This window comes from Camarhynchus parvulus, chromosome 19 (assembly GCF_901933205.1).
Source record: "Camarhynchus parvulus chromosome 19, STF_HiC, whole genome shotgun sequence".
Taxonomy (NCBI): Eukaryota; Metazoa; Chordata; class Aves; order Passeriformes; family Thraupidae; genus Camarhynchus; species Camarhynchus parvulus.
Genome location: NC_044589.1, coordinates 1,553,553 through 1,578,730, shown reverse-complemented (window position 1 = coordinate 1,578,730; position 25,178 = coordinate 1,553,553).

Here is a 25,178-nt window from a genome sequence, read left to right as displayed (position 1 = left end):
TCCCAGTCTAAAGTGGGTTCTGGTTGGGATCTGGCCAGAGCAGTTCAGCTGATACACCTGTGTTTGAGCAGCAAGTATCAGAAGATGTGGGATTCAACACAAGTTCATGAAATTCCAGCTCAGACTCGTGTCTTACTGACACATCACTGACTGCAAACACTGGGGAACAAGATCCACAGAGCATGGGAGATGTAATGAGAATTAAGTGTGGGCAGCTATAACCAAAGATAATGAAGTTCCAAACACTGGCCACAGCCATTCAAAAGAAAATTCTCAAACCATGAAGAAATGTACAGTTAAACACCTGCAGTTTAAAAGCTACACTTTCATTTACAAATTACTTTATATGTCCCATTTTCATTAGATACTCATCTTCCCTCTTTATGTATAACACTTGGACAAATGGCTGTAGAATAAAATGGGTTCTCTTTAAAAAGAGCACCTCTGAGGGCTGAATTTACAACTGCCTTTTCTCAGGTTGCCACTAAAACTTTTTTATCCTCCTAAACCTAGAATTGCCCTTTTTTTGTGAAGAGAACTAAGGAAGGAAAAGCAGCATCCCTGCTCTGGCTCAGCTCCATGCAGCCACTGAAAATGCAGGAAGGCACCAGTGGCCCAGCAGCCCTCTCCCCTCCCAGGCACACTCAGCCCTCTCATTTGTGAAGTTAATTTAGTGAGGTTAAATGACACTGTTTTCCTGACTGCATTTTCTCACCTACAGCTGGAGCCCTGTCAGGGTTCCCAGGTAGGACCAGGAACTCTCTCCCTGCCTTGTTTTCATCCATGCTACAAAAGGGATTGCATTGCCCTCCCCCACAACCCCAATTACCAGGCTGTGAAAATAACTCCAATTAAGTGGTTAGCCATAATAGCATGGCAGCTCTTCAGGAAACTGCCTGTCTAAATAGAGATGTAGGAAAGGCAGTTTTCTCTCTAATAGTGATGCATTTTCAATTTATGCAATACAAAGTGCATTGGTCTGCAGTGTCCCTGGCTACTGATGATTAATAGCCCATACACTGCAAGGGGCTACAAAGAAAAGTGCCAAGGGAAGCAGATGCAGCAGGTTTTAGATTATCATGACTGCAACAAACTCATTCAGTGGTGTCAGCTCTGACTGCAGGATTCTGATTATGAAATATGATGCGTGTTGAATTTAATGGCTTTCTCTGCCCTTCTGGTGAGTTCACTGCTTTCCAATGTCATTTTGTGTTCTCATCTGAGTGGTAATAAAAGGAATATCATTGACTGTGCTAGCTCTGTAACCACTGTGTGTTTTACAATAAATTGTGTTTCAGGACCCTTCTACCCAGGAGAGTGTGCAGGGCCAGAAAGTAATATCCCCCAGTTCTCCAGTGTGAAGGGTTTCTCTGAGAGAACAGGAAATTATGCAGGACTGCCCTTCTCTTGAGGCATCCCTTATGTGAGCAGGGCATCTCTTTTTCAAGTGGCTATGTAGCAAAAAGGTCAGTTTGAATTACAATTATTATCCAGGAAAAAAAAAATCCAAATAAACACGTACAACTATGAAGAAGAAATTATGACACCTTGATAAGAAGAGGATAAATGTTGTTTAAAAATAAAATGTAAATAAGGAACCTGGGTATACATCACACATGTAGGAATGTAAAGTCATGGGAGACATCTAAAGAGAAACTTTTTTATCCAGCTACTCATTATTCCATCCAACCTGTCAGTGTGGCCTGCAACAAGTTAAGATCTTACATGCTGGAGAGCAGGAGGTGTAGCTATGAAACCCCTAATGGCTGCAAATTCAATATATTGCTTTCTCAGACAAAATAAGCCTCCCAAAAATGCACTGTGCCACTATCAGTGTTGATGAATGCACACACCAGGCTGCTCCACACTGCTGACCAAGACTGTCCGAAGATGGGGTGGCTCCATCCCTGCAGGTACAGAGCAGATCTGTGAGGGGAGAAAAGACAGAACCTCAAAGCTGAGATATTTTGCATCACCTAGAAAGATTGCAGAGTCTCCATCATCTCTGCCCACATGCATGTCCTGCCTGCAACATCAGGGGCTCAGTCACTCCCACAGCTGCATTGGTCAGGGAAGAGCAATGTTATAGAGAAATATAATATAATATAATATGATATTATATAATATAATGTAATATAATGTAATATAATATAATATAATATAATATAATATAATATAATATAATATAATATAATATAATATAATATAATATAATATAATATAATATAATATAATATAATATAATATAATATAATATAATATAATATAATATAATATAATATAATATAATATAATATAATATAATATAATATAATATAATATAATATAATATAATATAATATATAATATAATATAATATAATATAATATAATATAATATAATATAATGTAATATAATATAATGTAATATAATGTAATATAATGTAATATAATATAATATAATATAATATAATGTAATACAATATAATGTAATATAATGTAATATAATATAATATAATATAATATAATATAATATAATATAATGTAATATAATATAATGTAATATAATGTAATATAATGTAATATAATATAATATAATATAATATAATGTAATACAATATAATGTAATATAATGTAATATAATATAATATAATATAATGTAATATAATATAATATAATATAATATAATATAATATAATATAATATAATATAATATAATATAATGTAATATAATATAATATAATATAATGTAATATAATATAATATAATATAATATAATATAATATAATGTAATATAATATAATATAATATAATATAATATAATATAATATAATATAATATAATATAATATAATATAATATATAACATTTATATATATATATATATATATATATATATATATCGTAATATATAATTAAGAGAGCAATCTCCTGCAAGATTCTTGCATCAATCCCCCAGTCCTATCTTCCCCCTTGGAATCTAATGCAGCCAGCATGGAACACTGCAGCACCAGGCAGATCAGTGACTGAGTGATCTGGAACAGAAGTCCCATCATGTAGCCAGGATGAGACACAAGCACATTGTTCCTCTTTCTCCCAGGAAAAGGCACGAACTGAAGTTTATTCACTTCTGCACTTCACAGTTTCATGGCTGGCCGGATCTAGAGAGCAGCAGTGAAACAGCAAGAACAGCTTCTCACACCAAGCAGAGCCAAACCCACCGAGGCACCAAGTGCCTGAAACACAAAGGGTGTTTTTCTCTTTGTAAATGCACATTCCTGTGCTGACCTGTGCTGTTTTCTTAACTACAGCCCCCTCTGATGGAGTATTGCTGCTTCTAGAAATGTAGGGAATGTTCTTCAAAGCAGGAGGACAGAAAACCATACCCGCACATTTTGGCACTGAATCCAGGGCTGGGGCTTTATTTTTAAAGTGATTTAACTAAACTGCAGAGGTTGTCCCTGAGAATTTACAGTTAAGATGGAAGCTATCCTTTACAGAAGTAAATCTGTACATTTGTCTGTTTTTTGGAAGAGAAAGACCACCAACAAACCAGGACACAGTGCTCCTAACACCATGGAGAGGTGCACACAACTGCATTCAGCCCAGCTGAATTCTCCCTTAAACTTGGTACATTTGTATTCAGCAATTCAGTTGTACTGCACACCACTTCATTTATTAGGTTTCATAAAGAACCTAGGAATGAAACTTCCACTTCTAGGACAATCCAGAATGTTTTTAACCTTTTTTTTGTCTCTAGTTGAAATGTCACTGGTATTCTCAATCAGATTTTATATATGAACACTTTAAAACCTTTGCCTAAAGGACAAATGAGACTTGTCTTTTGTCCTTTCAGACTGTACTTCATATATTTTCACATAAAAATGTATTGGAACAAGATTTAAAACTGTTATACATTTTATTGAACTCTACCTCCAGAGGGAGAAGAAAAGCATGTTAACATTTAACATGGTGGTTTTGTCTTTCTCCCTCTCCTCCACTGTTTGCTGAAAAACTTGCAACAGTTGAAAGGTAAAAATGTCAGGCAGAAATCTGTGATCTGCCTCAAAATTAAGTCATGTATTGTTGCAATACTACAGAGGCTTTGTCCTCTCTGGGATTCTCAATCTCAGTTAAAGAACAATCAAATAGGGTAAGAATATCCCCAGAGGAAGAGAATATAGAGAACAATGGCCCTGAGAACATTCACCATCAGCTTGACAAGCCCATGGTGGTGTTGCCTTCTGCCATCATGACCTGTAGTGTACAGGGGTCTGACTCCATTGATTCAGAATGCTGAACAATTGCTTTATTAAAATATATTACATTATACTGTACTATATTAAAGAATACTGTACTATATTAAAGAGATACTATACTGCAAAGAATACTAAAGAAAAACCCGTGACTGTCTGAGACAGCCAGGACACAGCTTTGAGCCAATTGGCCAAGGAAACAAAACAATCCTGAGAATCCAACTGACAAATCACTTCAGGTAAACAATCTCCATAACACATTCCACATGTGCAAAAACAACAGGAGCAGCAAGTAGAGATAAGAATTGTTTTTCTCTTCTTCTCTCTGTGCTTCTCCAGGAAAAAACCCCGAGAGAGAGAATTATCTCTCTCTGTTCAGAGAATGTGAATGCCACAACGACCTTGAGCTTTGGTTTATTTTGGAGCTTCAGGACAATCCTGCCTGTCCTGGGCAGGGCACAGGGACACCAGATCCAACCCCTTCACCACTGGCTGCAAATGCTGCACTAACTGAGCACCAAGCAAAGCTCCCCCAGGATGCATCCCATCCTCCTCCTGTGTGTTTAGAGGCGGGTATCTGTGGGGAATTCAGGTTTCCTGGACAACTGACCAATATCATTAGCAGAAGCTGTTTATTGTTTACATTAAGATCATATTTATGTATTCTAACCCTATTGCACACACTGATCGCTCATTTCTTATTGGTGCCTTTGCTTGTCCACGTGTTCTGCGTGCACCTCTCAGAATGTGTGATTGGTCACAATCCAGGGGGCTCAGAGCTCTCTGTTATCTATTTCTTGTGGTCTTGGAATTCAGTTTTTTAGCTTCTTCTTTCTTACTTTAGCACAGTTTATGTCTTAGCAACCTTGGTGCATTCCAGAGGGCCCTGAGAAAATTCTGATAAGAACAGTTAGAATGGAAATGGCTGGTGCACACTGCAGAGTCCAAGTTGTTCAGATACTTTGCTACAGGTATCTGCTGTGTGCAGGGTCTGTCTTGGCCCAGGCACAAGGACAGCTGGCACTGGAACAGCAGCCCTGGGACAAACTTCATCCTGGAGTTTGTGCTGCACCACAGCTCAGGAAGCGCTTAAATTCAGCTGTCTTCATGAGACTGAGTCAGCACTGAGAGGGCCAGAGCACAACAAATGCAGTCCAAGATGTTCTTCCCAGGCCAGCAGAGATTCTGCACAGTGAAAATGAGCTCAGAAGGCCAAGGCAGAGAGTTTCAAGCAGGTGAAGAAAGGCTTAGTGTGACTGGGATGGATGGATGGATGGATGGATGGATGGATGGATGGATGGATGGATGGATGGATGGATGGATGGATGGATGGATGGGAGGAAGGGAGGAAGGGAGGAAGGGAGGGAGGAAGGAAGGAAGGAAGGAAGGAAGGAAGGAAGGAAGGAAGGAAGGAAGGAAGGAAGGAAGGAAGGAAGGAAGGAAGGAAGGAAGGAAGGAAGGAAGGAAGGAAGGAAGGAAGGAAGGAAGGAAGGAAGGAAGGAAGGAAGGAAGGAAGGAAGGAAGGAAGGAAGGAAGGAAGGAAGGAAGGAAGGAAGGAAGGAAGGAAGGAAGGAAGGAAGGAAGGAAGGAAGGAAGGAAGGAAGGAAGGAAGGAAGGAAGGAAGGAAGGAAGGAAGGAAGGAAGGAAGGAAGGAAGGAAGGAAGGAAGGAAGGAAGGAAGGAAGAGCTACTCCCTGTGGTGCCCAGTATCAGGCACATTCCTTATTCTCAATTTATTTCTTATATCTGAAGTTGCAAATCTGGTCTTCAAATTCAACAAAGCCTTTAAGCACCTGCCTTTTTGGGATGATTTCAGTGAGGTCTTAGAGCAGATTGTTTGAATTAGAGCAACCCAACACATTTACATCCAACTTTCAGACCACTCACCTCAACACCACCACAAGGCACACTCCATGCTTATCCCATTCCCTAAAATCCTGTCTGTGGAAACCCTGGTGCTTCTGCACAGTTCATTCCTCAATCTGGAAGCCTTTTCCCTCAGATGACTACAATTAGCCAGGTTTGTGACCAAGATCAGCATTTTGGGAGCTCTTGCACTCTGCCTGGTTGCCAGCAAGTGCTCATTAGTAACACCCACAGCCTCCCCAGCCTTGCTGTTTGATTTATGAGAGCTCATGATGGTGAAATGCCAGACCACCAGGGATGGTTTGCTAGTTTGAGCTGGGCAGAATTTTGTACCTGTTATGCCTGTGCAAGGGCATGTGCCAAGAATTGTTATTTTGTTGTTTTTCCTTCAAGGTTGTACTGAAACGCCCAGGCAGGGATACAGGGAGGTCCTTCCATGCAATTCTTTAATGTAAATTAATAACAAAATCAACAAAATTTCCTCCTATTTTTAAAACATTAGATTTTCTCCTGAAACTTTGTTGTAATACTGTTTAGGAAAACACAGCTATGAAACCTGACTGCTTTAAGGGCAGTTTTGGAATTTGCTCTTCACTTACAACATTCTCACATATTTAAATGTATCATCAGACTCTTTATAAAGCCACACAGAGAGCAAAATATCAATTTAATTGGGGAGGGGAAAAGGAGTCCCATATTCAAGGAAGACCCCAAGATCTTTTCCCTGGAGGAGCAGAGAACAGAGCAGGGAACAGAGCAGGCATTTTTACATTTTATTCTTATTTCACACCCCCCAGCCATGGCTATTTTAAACCAGACAAGCACCTCCTTGCTCTGAGCCTGGGCTTGCAGGGCAGCCTCTCAGCCCCAGGAGAATAGATGTACAGGGCAGGGAAGATTAATATTCTTGGAGGTTTTCCTTAGTCTGCAGGAAGCCAGCACAAAGGCACTAATAACCTCTTCAAGCAGAGAACATTTCTCCTGGGGATAATAGCTCAAGGATAGAAAGAGAGAGCTTTTATACTATAAAAGAACATTATCTTTCTTCTATGAAAACTAACTGGTTTTGGCTCTTTAAGTGCAGAACTAAGCTACCTTAGTTTTACCTCTGCTTTTGCACCTGTGTAAGGACAATTTTGAAATGTCAACAAAATATTTTTTAAGGAGTCTCTCCTATGCCTCCCCGTCTGCACTTGTTTCATAACACAGGAATAGGAATTAAAGGCCTTCACTACAGCTCAGGCAGCTTGCCAATACCTATTTTATAGCAATAAAATACGTACAAATTAAGGAATCTCATGTGGAAAATTCATTCAACAGCCTCAAAAGCCAAGTGAATGCTAATTACTTCAAACACAATGTGGTGGCAATCAGGCAAGATTGGATCATGCTTTTAAATGTATGTCTAAACTTTTAAGAACCATGATAATTATGAATTATGAAAATAACTCACAATTCAACAGCAAATACAGTGTTTGTGGAGTAAGAGAGATCTTTAAGGAACAGAGGAGTCTTAATTCCAACACCTGCATAGGAATAATCAAGGGCAAATATGGGGCTGATATTTTATTTCCTTACTCCTAGCCATCATTTTATACTTTTGGGTGGCTCGTGGCTGCCTTGAGTTATGGAGCAAGTGGAAGCATGTAAAATAAAATACAAGTAACAGGATTTATCCTGCCTACTAAAACCAATGAAAGTTCTTTCTAGTTCATGTTCACATAAATTGCAGTATAAAAGTAAATTTGCCTTCCTAATTCTCTGTGTGTTTTCTTCAATCTGGAAAACAATCTCCATGCTCATCCACTTATGCGATGGCAGCTGAATAAACACGGTGGGTTCATTTCCCACAGGTAAAGCTGAACAGAACTTCTGGGATAATTAAGCACCAGAGCAGCACACCTCAGGGTATGGTTGAAATTCCATCTGTGAAATCCTTAGGTCTATACATTTTGCTACAAACATGCCAAACCACAACCAGCTGTGAGGGGCTAGAAAACCTCTTGTATAATGCCGAGTGTCAAGCTGGCTGACAACAATAATTTCATAGGTGAGCATGAAATCAAACACAGTAAGTACTAGGGGAGAAGGAGTGGAAGAGGAAGTTTTCAAAGGACAGCTTGGCATCTGTCTCCCTCAGAAGACAAATTATGCCTGAGACTTTGAAAAATCTCACAGCCATCCAGCACACTGGAGCCAACTGTGTATTCATTACATGCTCAAGGATTCAAGTTCTGTTTTGCTGTGGATTACATTGAAACATTTTCAGGTTTCCTTTACTTGGATTTGCTTTTCCCAAAGACATGCTCAAGGACTGAAGAGAGAATCTGCCGCAGCAGAAGCCTTTGACATTAAGGATGGCACCAACAAGTCAGTAAAGGAAGTAAAATGTTCATTTCATTCCAGAAGAGCTTGGGGACACTGGTGACATTTTCAACAGAACAACCCAAATTTTGGAACTCATTGCCACAAGATGCTGTGGGTGTAAAATAAAAACTCAAAGAGAGATTGGACACACATCACAGAATATAAATCCCTAAAAACCCCACAGTGCTAACATAGCTTCTGGCTCGGGAGAGTTCTGCTCCTCTCCTGGCTATGAACTGCAGAGACTTCTCTGGGCAGAGTTCTGGGGACAGTTCTCTCAGTTCCAGCCCCTTTTCCTGCATTCCTAAATACTTGAGGAAGGAAATACCTGTTGATATTTTTTTAATTATATTTCCCTTCATTTACTGTTAATAAAAGATCAGTTAAGGTCAGGTGTAGGGAACTATAACATCCCCACTTCATTCCTGACTTTATTCTTCACTGACTTTTCAGCCTCTGGCAAAAACACCTACTGTGAAACAGGAAAGAAATTAAAGTTCTGGCAGTTCATAAATTTCAAAACTAAAAAAAGAAGATATTAGAAAGCATAGTAACAAAAGTAGAAATGTGATAGAAGGTGAGCAGTGAGGAAAAAAGTGGATAAACTGACTGTAATCCATTTCATAGAATAACAAATTTTCATGGAATATTTCACAGATTATTTTAAAAGAGTGGAAGATTGGGCTGTCTCAAAATTAAAATGATTTAATGATGTTTTGCTGCTTCAAACTTGCAACATAAATTTCTTGTTTCTCACTTACTACATTTTTTCTGTACTTTCATACCTGAGCTACACATATCTTCTATCAGCATCATTCTCCTAGTGAAAAAGTAAAAGAAGATATTTTCTTCCTTGCAATCCTAATACCTTGTAACAAGAAATTAAACCAACCTTGTTTTTGAAAAAGTTCTGCACCTCTCACACCTCTCCAGTATTAAATCATAACTTGAATTCTTTTGCAGAACTGGCAACAGCAAATCCAGTGTGACATCTCCTTTGTTTCAGGATTGTCATTCCATGCACAGTTCCTGGCACTACCAAATAAGTGCTCTGTACTTAGACTGAAAGATGTGGCGGTGTGTGTTCTATCCCCATCTGTCAGAGCTGGGGCAGTTCTCTGCTGTCCATGGGGCAGTTTTTTCTTTATCTCTGCCACAGCCAATCCTCCCTCCAGGAGATCTCTGCTGTCCATGGCCACTGAGTGTCCCTGCAGGGCTGATCCAATTCCAGCATCCCATGGGGAGATGCTGCGCCCAGGGGAGGAGCCAAGCATTCCTACCTGGATCCAATCTGAGCCTGGCACAGCACAGCAGCCTTTGCCCCCTGCATTGCCAGAGGAGCAGCTTTCTGCTGCCCTGCATTGCCAGAGGGAGCCCAGGCCCATCTGCAGCAGCCCTGGAGCTGCAGAGGAAAACTCCCCCCTTGTGCAGGATCCCTGCTCCAGCAGCAGCACAGCTGGCACTGCAGGAGGGCTGAGCCCCCATGGGATGGGGCTGTGCCACCCCCTGACACACAGGGGGCAGGGACTGCTCTCACTCTGGCTGTGGTTTGGTCTTGCATTTGTATTTTTAATTTTCCTATTAAAGAACTGTTATTCCTATTCCCATATCTTTGCCTGAGAGCCCCTTAATTTCAAAATTATAATAATTCAGAGGGAAGGGGTTTACATTTTCCATTTCAAGAGGGGCTCCTGCCTTCCTCAGCACACACCTGGCTTTTCAAACCAAGACAACTTACTGTAGAGTAACAAAAAACCAAACATAACGTTCAAGACATGATGTGAAAATGACCACAAATACTTCTGGTGAGATAGTGGAAGTGGCAGATGATGCCTTGATTGGGGAGAGAAAAATCCAAGGAGTTTGTAAGGGAAACTCCTGCTTCCCTGCTAAAAGATGAAAATCCAATACTACTCTTGATTTTCTAGGGGCCTCTGCATATGTGTGTGGTTTAATTTAAAGAGCCTGGATTTTCACAAAATAGACACCAAAATTGATTCTGCCTCCTTCAGGTTGAACATGGGGAAATGCTGACTGACAGAATCACCTGAGGGTAATAAATCTGCCAAGTGTTTTGTTAAACAGCCATTCAGCCTGAAATGCACCCTGGCATTCTGGAATAACAATGGGCTACTGTAACGTGTGGTGCATTAATTATAGAGTTGACAAGAAAATTACCCTTCAAGCCAAGATTACTAAAAACTTTACTAGGCTTTCTTCCCCTCTGCTGTTAAATACAGTATTCAGTGTAGCCCTCCCAGAGGTTCTGCCCACCTCCCCCTGCAGAGTTAAGCAGCATGGCAATAAAGGTCCAAGGGATATGGACTAATATGTCACTGAGAACATTGTTTGCTTCCCCAAATTTCATTGTAACTGCTAAATGATAAATGTCAGCATTTAAAAATGGCCTCGGCTTTCCTCAGTGTAAGTTTTTGTGATAAAATAAAGCAGAATAAAATGTTGCTTCAATGTGTGACTGGATTTACATCCTACAACAGGAATCCTTGTGGAACCCTGGCAATCTGTATGTGAAAATAACCCACCCTGGCTTTCAAACACTCAAGTACTGGTGAGAGAGAAGGAACTCCAGTCCTGGAGGCAATGCAAAATTACCAATACATCAGAATAAGGACACAACAGAAATGAAAATGCTCTTTCATGAACAGAACACAATTTGTGTCTTCTCCAGGCAAAAACTCCTCTCTGGTGCCTCTGGCAGTTCCTGAATCTGCTGCAGCTCAGGGCTAAATCTGGACACCCTCAGCAAGCAGAGCAGGGGTGCCTCAGCCCAGCCACCTCACCTGAGTGTGCCACAGGGACCTACAGGCAGCAAAGCCTCTTTGAAACAGGGGAATTCTTCCCCAGCTACCTACAGGCAGCAAAGCCTCCTTTGTAAGAGCCTAAATGAGAGATGTGAGACTCCAGGCAGCTCTCCAAAATGCAGTTTATTGGATCCAAGGTGTTACAGCAGTCCAGGGTTGTGGGTGACAGAGCTGTGCCCACAGCTGTCAGCTCCAGCTGCAGGCAGGCCTGGACACCCTGAGTTTAGGTTACAATGCATTATAGACTTTTCTTTGCTGAGCATCTTCATACAGTAGAACCACTCTATACCTTAACTTTTATCTATAGCCTATCATAACTGCTATAATTACCATATTCATGTTACTGTTCTCCAATCACTAAAAGTCAGTACATTGCAGTTTAAGCTAGAAGTTGTTTTTCAGTTTTCTTGCAGTGGAAAATTCTGAGACCTTTTTCCTACTTGCCACATTTGCTGACTTGTTTGCCTGTGCCATCTTTCTGCTTGGTAAAAACATCTTCTTGTTTGGGGTGGGTTTATCCTTTGCTCTAAGCCATAAAAACCCCTTCTGACTAACACACCCTTTGCCTCCTTGGTTATCCAGTCAGACTGGCTCAGCAATTCTTTTCTTCTATATAAAAACTTGCTTCCATCTCTATTCCTTCATCAGACTCTACATTCAAAAATCTTTCTGCCAAGCACACATATCTGTGAGACTTTCTTGTCAAACTTTCATCCTTCCCAACACTCCTTGAAACAGGGAAATTCTTCCCCAGTGGCACCCTGACTTCAGGATGTACAAACAGACCCCAAGGTCCTGAGGTGATCTAAGTGCAATGGGAGGACTTTTCTCTGGTATAATTCCTTCCAGGGTATATTTATTCAGAAATTTTGGGATGTAAAACATTCTGTGTATGAAAAAAATCCTTAATCACAGATCACTAATTCTTAATTTTATTACATTAACTTCCTAAATACGATTACCAGTTATGCATTTGCTTTTTTGAATTAGAATCTCTCTCAACACCCAGCCCAATTCTCCAGTGAGTGTTCAGCATTCATGCACTGCTGCTGATATGGAAAAGCATTTCTAGTATTGCCAAGACAGAAGTGCTTACTACCAAAGAAATGTTTCAAAACTGTACTAAAATATTCTCTGTAGACTTGACAACGACGTGTTAGGACTAAAGAAAATATTACATGTGCCATAAGTTGAATTAAAACTCAAAGATAAGCATAAACCTGAACACTCAGTTTCCTACAATTTGAGGTAAAAGCATGACTTATAACCAAACACATCTGGAAAATGACACCACTGAGATTTGTCACCCTGAGGAAGAGTCTGTAAGGACACATGTTTTTAGCATAATGCCAAGTTTCCTTTAAACTGGGTACAGAGACATTCCTGGGGTTTACAGCATAATTTTAAAAAGTTACATCTTTTATAGTGTCTTTTGCTGTAGGTTCTGTAAACTTACTATCACAATAAATGAGCAGCCATCATGGATTAAAAGACCACTCTAGTTTCAACTCTCATAAACCCCACTTTAATAAACCCCATTACCTTGTGATTTATTCTAATGTGCTATGTATTTCCTTTTAAAACCAATTTCTTTTCCTTAGACATGTCTCAATGCCTTTTGGGTTAATTCTTGGATCAAAAGCCCACATAGCTCAAGCAAAATCTTTCCATTTACCTCAACAAATTGTAGGTGTTTCTCCTCTTCAGAAGCTGTGAGCAGCTGGGTACCATAACAGTATTTTCTTTCAGGGAAAGCTTCAGATGAAGCAATGGTGTGGACTGGATGCTTGAGGAACGCAGATGAAATACATTGTGCTCTCCTGGGGACCCAAGGGACTGCAGCACCACAGAGGAGACTTTTCTGAGCAGCAGGATCAGTGAGCTGACATCAACAGAGGTGTCCTGTCAGAGCTGCTGTCAATAACCCAGTGTGGCCAAGGTGCAGCCCAGCTCTGGATGCCTCTGCCCTTGAAGCAAGCACAGCCTGGATGTTACAGCTCAAGTCCTCTTGTAGAAGTCAAACCTGTCTGGTTTCTGTCCCAGCTGGAAAATGGCTTAAAACTTTTGTGGTAACTGCACATTTCTGGAAGGAAAAGTTAAAAATTTCCCAAATGAAAGTGCTCTGAGTGGAGAACTTCCATAGGGTGAGGTCTGGCTGATGGGAAGGGAATTTGTGACAGAATGCAAAGGATGCATTATGGTTGCACAAACAGCATGGAGAGAAAGGAGGCTTTGTGCAGGGTAAATCAGGGCCTGTGCAACACTGAAATATGGAATTCAAAGCCTCTCATTTCAAGTGTTTGAAACCTTCTTCTTGTCTCTCCTACCCCACTTCCAAAAGTGCACATCCACAGGCTGCACAGATGGGGTCCCACCTCACCAGCTCTGAGGCAGACTTGGACATTGAGGAGTTCCAACTGTCAGGGCTTGTCCTGGTTTAAATATATTTCCATCATCTGCAGATTTCCTTCTCCCCAAAGATAGGCATTACACACTTTAGAGAAGGGCTCAGGTTTCCTTTAATCTCTGCACATCACCTCAACATTTCATAAGGCATCAAGAGAACAGAGAACGGACCAAAGGACAGGCCTAAAGTCTTCCTCACAATTTTCATTTACCAAGCTTTGCTTTATTGCCATCATCCTGATGACTGAGTGTCTTCCACAGACACCAGAGGCAGCCACACTGCCTAGGTGCACTTGTCAAATTCTATCTGAAACCTCAGCACATTGTTTTTGCCAGTGTTTCACTATGGTTATCTGACCTGCCCAACATGAACCAGAGCACTTCAGTCACAGCTTCATCAGACCTGCAGCCTTGAGGATTCAGCTGTGACCACAGACTTCTAGCAGCAGCAACTGCCCAACACTCTGAAGCTGTTCAAATATTCACTTAAATCCAGAGCCCAAACCACACAGCTCAGCCACTGGGCCATGGCTGCCCAACATGCTCCAGTGATGTCTAAAGAGTCTTTTGTCACAGATCTCTTCTCCAAGTAATAATTTACTCTTTTTTTTGTCAAAAACAAGGTGAAGAGATTGAAAGTCTCTGTCTCCCTTTACATTACATGATTTTCAAATCTTCCCTGTAACCCTTTCCCAAACTCTCCAGTTTGCCAACATCCACACAGCAAACTTGGGCACACATCCCTGCTACTCAAATGAGAGCCCTTGGAAACTAATCAGCACAGTTCTATGGAGCAGTTTTCCCTTTTTCAGCTCTCCTTGGGCTGCACACACTCTGTTTGTCTGTCCTTCCTTTGAAGTGGGCTTGCTTTGGTGGGAAGGAAAATAATGTAAATGCCTGCTTTCACATGGAGTTGCATTTGTGCTTGCAGTAGATACTACAATTCCATTACCTCTGCTCCCAAAATTAGGTATTTTTAAATTTTAATACTTGGGGACAAGGGAAGACATCAACATTAAAAAAAAATAAAACCATTTCCTAACTTGAGAAAATAAAAAACTCCCTGTGATCCATTACAGACCAGACCACTGATGGCATAGCTCTGCACTGGCAAAACTCCCCAAGAGCTCCATTCCAAGGGGCAGAGGATGCTGCATATGCTGAAGAGAAATCTTGGCTGTGATCACTTTGGAGAGATCAGGTTACAAAATGGAAAAATCTCTTTCCAGCAGGCAGCATAATTCCAGTTGGCCACGACATCACAAAACTTCCAGGGATTACAGGCAATTTTAGAAGGCAACTGTGCAGCTATAAAACATCTGGCTGTGGTTCACAGGGTGATCATTCACTTCTAGGTCCCCCTTCAGAGCTCTGTATGAGCAGCCCTGCTTGCTGGTGGATGCTGCTGATCTCCAGAGCCCACATGGTGCTGTCCCAAATCAGAAATGCCACAGCAATCAAATCACCAGAGATATTTGTGCCAGGAATCACATCATTCACGTTTTCCTTTCCCACAAAGCACATTTTCTGTGTGTCTTTCATGGGAATGCCCTCTGCATTGTCACTGCCAGAAGCAGCCAGGCTTGCTGTGACTGAGCAGAGCCCAGGCCCACGGGCTGCACTGACATGAGCTGGAAATGCTTTAACTGCATTAAATGCTTAACTCCACTCACTAGGATGGTTAAAAAAACAAAAAAAACAAAAAAAAAAAAAGAAAAAAAAAAAGAAAATTAAAAACACACCAAAAAAAAAAAAAAACCAAACTAAACCAAAAAAAAAAAAGCAAAAGAAAAAAAACACCAAAACAATCCCACAAAGCTTGCAAGAGAGAAAGCACAAGAGGAGGTGAAAACCAAGCAATAATTTTAAAGAACCATAGCAATCAGTGACAGCTGGAGTCTCCAGGTGCCCATGTGGTCAGCACTAAACCTCTCCTCTTCCCTGTCTCAGACATTGGCATTTTCACACTCTCCCAGTAATGCAGTAAACGAGCATTACACTCATTACATGAGTGCAACAGTGAAAAACAATGAAAGCAGCTTGGCATTTTTATAAGACAGTTCAAATAAAAATTAATGGTACATGTAATAATAATTCCAAGTGTATTTTGTTTCCATTTACATCCAACTAAGAGACAATTTTTGGTGCATTTGGTTTTACAGCTCTGTGTATATGCAGCAAAGTAAAAATTCTGCGCATGGGAAAATAAATAAGTGGCTATATGACTGGTTGACAGCAAGATTTGTAGAGCTAATTAGTTCAATGAATAGGAAAGGCACTCAAAACTAACAGCTCATCAAATAGTTCTTCATACAAGAGATATCTGTCACCCTGCCTGTAGTGAATAAATATTTTCACTGTCTCCCAGAGATCAATGCCAGCATAAGCAAATAAAAACAGAACTAAACAAAACAGCAAGGCCAAAGGAACCTGACACCCAGGCTTCTCGGAGTCTCTGTGGTCAGGATGACCCTGAGATGAGTTAGAAGGAGTCAGGACTCTTCTGTTCCGGTTCTCAAGGTTGTTTATTGTTTCTTATCTATAAAATTCTTTCTCTGGCCCGCTGAGGTCTGTCTGGCAGGTCGGGTTGAGGCACACTGACACCCTCAGGGTGCTGTTATCTTTTTATACTCAAAACTACATGTACATCATTGACAATAATTTTCCAATACCTACCACCTATGTTAGACAGTCTGTCTCTACTCTAAACCAATCCAGAAGTGTCACCATCACAGCAGAAGATGGAGGCCAAAAAGAAGGAGAAAGAAAGACAAGGCATGCCCAAATTCCTCCATCTTGGGACCCTGAGCCCCCATTATAAAAAAACCCAAAATTCTACTTTTCACCCCATGACAAACTAACTATCATTCTACTTAAACTTTTGTGGCTTGCAGATCCTCATATAAGGTTGGTAATTTTTTTCATGGGTCAAAATCAAAGGCACAGGGGTCTTGGGCTCTGTGCCAAGGTCTCTGGGTCCCCTGGCAGGGGTTTGAGCCATCCAGGACAGCCAGAGGGATGTCCTGGGTTCCAGCACAGGCTGACCTCACCAGTGGCAGCTCAGTGGGATCACAGCATCATCAAGGTTGGAAGAGACCTTCAAGGTGATTGAATCCAACCATCAAACACTGTGATCACCCTAAACCACATCCCCAAGTGCCACATCCAGGTACCTCTGGAGCACTCCCAGACATGGTGATGCACTACTTCCCTGGGCAACTTATTCTTATGTCTTATTTTTTTCTAATCTGAATCTCCCCTGGCACAACTTGAGGCCATTTGCTCTAGTCTTTTCACCTGAGATGTGGCAGAAGAGGCTGAGTCCCTCCTGGCTACACCATCCTTTCAGGTGATTGTAGGGAATGAGAAGGTTTCCCCGAGCATCCACTTCTTGAGACTAAACAATCCCATCTCCCCCAGCCACTCCTGACAGGAGATATTTTCTATGTTTCCCCAGCCCCATGGCCTTTCTCTGGACACCAGAGCGCCTCCAGCACCTCAGAGTCCTTCCTGAAGTGTGTCGCAGACATCCTTTTCACTAAAATCCTTTCTTCAGGATTTTTTCCTTCTGGGAAGCTGAGGCCCCAGAAACAAAAGGTAAACAATAATTATCTGCTGCTGTGGAATGCTACAGCCTGACCCGTGATTGGACTGGTGTGGATGTTTTGGTTCAGTGACCAGTCACAGCAGAGCTGGCTCTCGCAGTCTGTCAAGGCCAGCTTGTGTGTTATCATTCTTTACTTTTCTTAGCTTAGCTTAGCAGCTTCTGGAAACTCTCCTTTCTTTTTCTTTTTTAGTATGGTATAGTATATGTATATATCATAACATAATAAATCAAGCCTTCTGATCATGAGTCAAGGATCTCGTCTCTTCCTTCACCCAAACACCCTTGTGACCACCGTCACAGAAGTGAGTACCTCAAACTGAACCCGAGCTGGAGGTGCTTCACTGGGGGATGGTCACTGTGCTCACTGCCCTGCTCCTGCTGGCCACACTGTGGCTGATACAGGCCAGGATGGCCTCACCTGCCTGGCCACCTGGGCCCTCACAGGCTCACATCCACCCAGTTGTCAACCAACACCCCAAGCCCCTTCCTCCTGAACAGCTCTCAGGCCATTCCTCCTCCTTCCTGTAGGGCTGAAACCCCAGTGCAGGACCCAGAACTTGACCTTTCTGAACCTTCTGAGCTGTCCTGAGCCCACTGCTCCAGCCTGCCCAGAACCCTCTGCAGAGCCTTCCTGCCCACCCAGCTTAGTGTCACCTGCAGATTTACTGGGGGTGCCTCAATCCCCTCGTTCTAATCACTGATGTAGATATTAAACAGCTGACCCCAAAACTGAGCTCTGGGGAGCCCCACCAGCGACCAGCCACACTGAGCACCACTCCCTGGGCCCAGTTTTTCAGCCAGGGAGGTTTTTACCCAGTGAAGTAGAAGTTGTTGGAAATGCCAAGCTAAAAATTCCCTTCTGCTGTGGTCCAAACCAGCTTCCTGTGATCCAAGACAGATGAGGATCAGAATCACAGTCATTGACACAGCTTAAATACTGTAATATACATAAACACTCTTCTTGGTGTCAGTGTGGGGCCAAAGGCCATCATTTTGGCTAGTCAGACTATCCAGTGTGGATTATACCACAGTGTGTTATTATCACCCTGAAGGAAACAACAGGCAGGGAACAGAAGCCTTCTCACAGCCCCTGTGCTGTCAGTCTGTCCTGCCAGACCCAGCTCACAGCACAGCCTGCTGGGTTTGCTGTCACTCAGGATGTCTCTGCAGGGGACCCTGGATGCATTCCAGCAGGAGACACACATTAAATTACAAAAGCAGCCACATCTCAACTTGCTGATCCCTGCATGTGCAGCTGGGACTGCAGGGGAAGGCAGGACCCAAGGGAATTCCATGCACATGGAGCCAGCCAGCATTCCTGACAGCCCAGGACAGAACAGCAGCTCAGCACCACAAACCCAGAGACATGGGCAGAGTCTCCAGGCACTCATGTGCAGGATCTGTTCCAAGACTCAGGGTCCTGGAACAAGTGGAGCCCCTGAACAGAAGATTTGGGCCTAGGATGGATTAAGCTGCATTTTTCAGTGCTGCTCCTGCTGTTACTGTTAGAGAAGTGAGAGGAGGTGGACCCCTAGAGAGGTTGGAAGAACTTCTCCCCTTCTTCTACATTAAACATCAGCACTCCCACATCCTGAGCAGCTGCCACTGACATAAAACTTAAAATCTACAATGCAAAACACCTTGAAACTGGTACAGAGTTGACTGAACTGCCTGTCCTGGCAGCCAAGGGTTGTCCTCAGTTTACTGTCCTGTGACTGTGTTCACAGGGGTCCGAGGATGAGGGAAGAGACGAGGATCTGACTCCATGTTTCAGAAGGCTGATTTATTATTTTATGATATATATTATATTAAAACTATACTAAAAGAATAGAAGAAAGGATTTCATCAGAAGGCTGGCTAAGAATACAAAAAGAAAGAATGATAACAAAGGCTTGTGGCTCGGACAGAGAGTCTGAGCCTGCTGACTGTGATTGGCCATTAATTAGAAACAACCACATGAACCAATCAAATACCCACCTGTTGCATTCCACAGCAGCAGATAATCATTGTTTACATTTTGTTCCTGAGGCCTCTCAGCTTCTCAGGAGGAAAAATCCTAAGGAAAGGATTTTCCATACAAGATGTCTGTGACACTGTCCCAGTTCAGAACATGTTGTAAAACCAGGCCCAATTCATACACCTCAACCTATTTCAGATCCCACTGGAAAGGAAACAGAAGGTATTTATTTATGTTTGCCAATTTTCTCACACCACAACACGTGAGTTGAGCCCAGCACCTCACTGCTATTAAGAGCCAGGAGGTTGTGGCTCACCCCCAGAGCCAGCTGCCAGGCTGGCTGCAAACTGGAGCATTTCAGATACCTCAAAACAGCTCGTGGGTGTAAGAACTGTGTGTGCTCCTTTTGGGCATTGACTCCTTCTTTGCGTGGTTCTTCGCATTGTGTTGAAAATTATGATTAATTAGGAAGACAGAGCACATCCCCAGAGCACACTGTAGAAATGGCAACACCTTTTGTAGACATTTGAGGTCAACTAATTTTCCATGAGGGCTCTTTGCAGAAATGTTGTTTCATCAAACACAAACAGGTTCAAGCAAGTGCTTCTGTGTCAGGGGACCCAATGGAGCCGTGTACTGCAGATTAAGGAAACAATCAGGCTTTGAACTAATAACAGATGAAATGATAAAAATTGTCAGTATTCTAGGAAGGCTACTGATAACACTGTGTCTCACTTGGGTTTCTAAAACCCACAAATATCACCTTATTCAATACCTTTGTCTAAAAAATTAGGCTCTCAGGGATAGTTTTATTTCTCAAAAGGGCTTGGATGAAATATATCATGGTGAGAGACAAACTAAGTTACAAGATATTGTTCTGGGCAGAACAGTTAGTTACAGTTAGCAAAAGGAAAGTACTTGTCTACCTGTATTTTATAGTCCTTGAGGCAGAGGAGAAAGTAACATCCTAAATAACAAAGGCAAAAAAAAGGAGGAAAAATAAAGCAGCAATGAACACACACCTGAAACCAACAGCAAGGACCCAAATCTCTCCTCCCTCTGGCAGCAAGTGCTGAGTGGGACAGAGGAGGAAAAGGACAAACTTCAGAAGCAGCTGGTAGGAGGGAATCTCTCCCACAAATACCTCGACAGAATGAAACTCCCCCAAAAGGAGCAGGAAAGCTCCTGCAGCTCCCAGCAGTACTGTCCCTGGCATGGAGAAATGTAACACTGTTAAAGAGCCCAAAGTGATTCATGGCTTATCCAATTTTATTATTGACAGTCAAGTAAACCATTGGATCCTCTGGCAAGCAATGTTTCTAATGGATTTGAAATTGTGATACAGCTATTATTCAATCAGCTCAGTTTTGCAAACTACATCAATACCTGAAACCATTCCAAGAGACATAATGAGACCATAGCAGTTACATATTTAAAAGAGGAGAAAAAGTAAACCATCTGTTTGCTTATGTCTGGTAATAGAGAACATACCCTTGCCATCGCTTTTGATTTTGACACTGTACTCCTTTGAAGAACTACTCTGAAGAAAAATGCTCAAGCTGCAGCTGACTTTCATCATACTCCCCAAATCTTAGTCTTCTTTTAAAGCAAATCATTACAATTCTCTTCATCTTTTTATGCCTGTAATCTAGAGTTCCAAGCACACTCTTGGATATAGAGGCCATTTGGGACAAACATAAATTGATGGAACATTGGCCTTGTCTTCCGAGCATTTCAAAATTATGATACATCATTTCAGTATTTGAATTCTTCTAAACCTGAGGCATGATAGTGAATGAAAGCAGAACTGAGCAAACTCACATCTGAACATTTATTTGTGATTTAACTTTGAGCATTTTGTCAAACCTTCCCAAGCTTCCTTAACAACAAAGCAATAAAACAGAAGCATTTCCGCTGGGATATTGAAACTGGCTCTTGAAAGCACAGTACAAAAAAGGTTAGCCATAGTTTCTATTTTACTTTCCTAGTACTGACCCAACCCACACTCAGTTCAAAAACCTTTCTCAGGTTGGCTAAGGTGACCAGCATGATGAAAGTCCGCATTCACAACTAATGCAATTCATGACAACTTGTTTGTACTCTGCTCACCCTCCCATATTGAATTCTTCTTGTGTGTGAAAAGGTGGCCATGGCCAGCACCACAGCTGTAATTAAGGTTCACAGACTTACTATTTCCATCATAAAGCCCAATTTCCAGGGTTTAAGAAGTCAGCAGTTCCAACTGCATGTTAGCAGCAGAGTCACAGTTTGTTCTTATCTATTTATAAAAGCAGTTTAAATCCACTCAGCTATTGCTGGAGATCTATAAACCATGGCCTGTGTGTTCCTCTTCAGCTGTTTAGAACTTGAACACTCTGAACATGAAATTCTCCTCTGGAGAAAGCAAGCAGAGCTGTGTTTCAGGACAGGCATTAGAAACACCTCCCCACCAAACAAACTCAGGATTTATTCCCACTGCTTCCTGTTTATTCAGTCTCCAGGATTTCAGAAGTTCAGTTCTGTTCTGTTCGGTTCCCTTCTCTCAGAAGGTCAGTTCTGTTCTCTTGCAGGAGAACAGAATGTCACCATTGAGCAGGAAATCACACAAATTCACCAGAAGGCTGGTTTGCACAACAGCAGCTTTAGTATGAAAATTCTTTTTTATGGATAGGTTCGACACATTCTACTTGATTGGCTAATTAATAAAAACATCTTTCTCATAAGCAGTCCTTGAGAAGAACAGAAAAACAGAGTAGGAAAACACCACCTGCAGGTTGTTTATACCAACAAGTTATCATTGTTTCTCTATAACTCTCTAAAAAGTCTCACAAGTCCACTGTGAGAAAACAAATCCTGTTCTCTCACTCTCTGACCAGGCTGTCACATCCACAACAGAAGAAAATCTTTCCTTAGTTTTGACACAAGCATGGAAAATTCAGAAACATGGTAATTCAGGGTGCATCAACCTTCATAACCTGATTATGTCAAGCTCTTAGAACAGGCAAGACCTGTAATTGCCCAGCTCCCAGGGGCTGTGCCTGGGTCCTGGAGCAAGAGGCAGTGCTGGCAGTCTCTGTCCATGTTGGGGAAGATGAAACAGGAAAGCCTTATAAATATGATTGTCTGGGGAAAGATTTTGAGAATATGGAAACTATAAGTGAGATTGAAATGAAAGCAAGCTTTGAGATACCTCAGTTACTGAACAACTGGAAAACAATGGTGTGGCCAGCTGAAGGTGATCCCCTTTTGATGGAACAACACCCTCTGCCTGCAGACAGGCCCAAGGGTCAGAGCAGACCCTACTGCTTGGCAGAAGGGGCCCAAAGAGGAGTTTTTAGGGTTTAAAATGTAACACTGTATGGTAATGTAATGATTCTTATAGGCTGTATGTAAATGCTGTAGGATTTGTATCTTGTGCTAGATTGGTTAGTGAGAATGAGAATATTCAACACAGAAGAAGATTTATTGCGTTGTAACGGGAAGCTCGCTCTCTTACGCTTTTGCTCTCTTGCCCTTTTATGCTCTTACGTTTTTTACTCCCTTACTCTCTCACCCTCTCATCCTCTCTGCCCCTCTCTTCTCTCAGCCTGCTCTGAGCTGTGGCTGGCAGCTCCCAGCAGGGCCCTGCACCAGGCCCTTTGCAATAAACCCCAAGTTCCTGACCTGGCTGCAGAGATCTCTGCTCTCCGTCCATCCCCACCGTCCTACCTCCATCACTCCTACATGCCCACATCCAGGGTTTTGTTCCCCTGCCCCAGCACACAGCAAGAGGCACATGCAGCTGTGCTGAAGACAAATGCCTGTTGGAATTTCAAGCTCCTTCTTGCTCCAAGGTCAGGGTGAATAATACTCAGGAGATGTTTTTGAAGTCTCACTCTGAAGTTTATTATCCTTATCTATTACAAACTCACAAAATGGGAGCTCTCTCTAACAAGTTGAGAAAGTGCCCTAAAATGGTGTCTGTTCAAGACTATTTAAACCCCAATTATCAAATAAACGGTTGACATTTATATTATTTATGTTTCTAACCCAATTATGATCACCCAAAACCCACAATGTGGACATCTTTCACCCAGTTAGAGAAAATCACCCCGATCCAGGAAGAAGAAGGAAGAATAAGGTGCAAAAAGACATCTAACCCACACCCAAAATTCTCCATCTTGGCTCCCATATATCACCATATACTAAAACCCCAAATCTAAGTTTTTTTCACCCTGTGAGATCACACAATACTATCCAAACCACACACACACACTGTTTCTCTGCCATCACTCAATTTTTGAAGCCTTCTCCAAGGTCAAACAAGGTGTTTACTTGAGGGTTGACACCCTTAAATTCAGAAAGCTCAAAGCTTTCAGCCATCAGAGTTCCAACAGATGCCCATGCTGGAAACCTCTGAGTTGGTATAACCCAACAGAACAAGCCCCAAGGATGTGGGGAAAGTGGGAACTGTTCTTCCAGTTCCTCCCTGGTGCAAACACCAAACCTGCATCTGGTCTCCAAGGAGCCAACATTCTTATAATGAGCACTGCCAGTTTGCCACTACTTCCCCTTATCACTGAGTTAGGAGACAATTGCATCACAAAAATAAAAGGTGTGACTTGTCAGTTTGGAAAGTATTTTAAAAATGCAAAAAATTAGGTAGAAAGGCTAAATGTAATACATATATGTGCAGAAATGGAAAAGAAGTCTTCAAAATGGTGCTAATCCTTGGTATCCCAAGTATCCAGCTCTGCTCCTGACACAAAACACACCAGCATCCCTCACAGTGAGGTTCTGGCACTGGAGCAGTCACTGACAGGTCCCCACCCAGCAAGTTTGACTTACCACACTGCCCAGATCAGCTGGGCTTTGGCTGCACAGGTTGTTCTCAGTGCTGAGAGAAAATTATTCTGTAGCAGAAACAGTACAAGCACCTGAAATGAAGCACTGGAGGAGATATGTCTGATTTTTTTTTTCCCAACAAAACCATTCATTTGGTATATAAAGAAAAAAATAAAGGAAAATCTTTATTTAAACCTATAAACCTTTATTTATGATGGTGTCACGGACATTTCTTTTATGAAAAATCCTCTCTTAGGATTTTCCTGCTGAAGCTGAGAAGTTCAGCAACCAGACATAAACAATAGGTTATCTGCTTCTGTGGAATGGAACAGGTCAGTTCTGGATTGGCCCAGATTGAGTGTTTAGAAATAATAGCCAATCCAGAACTGAGCTCTCTCGGACACAGTCCGAGAGAGCAAAGTTTGTTAATCATTCTTTACTTTCTATTCTTAAGTAGTTAGCAGCTTCTAGAAACTCTCCTTTTCTTTTCTTTTTAGTATAGTTATAATAGATGTATATATCATAACATAATAAATCAAGCCTTCTGATCATAGAGCCCATCTCGTCTCTTCCTTCACCCCGAAAACCTTGTGTCCAACCGGCGACATGATGGTTTTTGCACCATAAAGCAACACTGGGTTGCTAAGGACTGGAATTTTCAAAGCAGTATTGGTGGGTCAGCAACACAAGCCCCACAAAAATGCAACAACTTGGTGGAGTAATTTCTGAAACACCAGCTCTGGAAGAGCAGAGATAAGGGCAAATATTGAGATAGTGAAAGCCAACACAGACCTTTCCACTGAGGATGTAACATCAGCTGGGAGTTGACAAGTTTCATCTTTTCATGTGTCAGAGCTTTGGTCTCTGCAAAAAGGTGAAGTACGTAATCCTCCTGCACAAAAGAGAAAATTAATTAGTTTCTCAGACATGATAATGAAACCTCAAGCCCTGAAAATGCTAATCCCCACCCTCAGTGAGTGCATCTTGTCCCAGAGGTGTCTCGATGGCAGTGTCTGTCTGCACAAAAGTCAGGAGGATAGCTCAGGGCTGCTTTGTCCAGCTGGGTGTCTGCTGCTTTGCAGAGGCAGGGCAGCCCT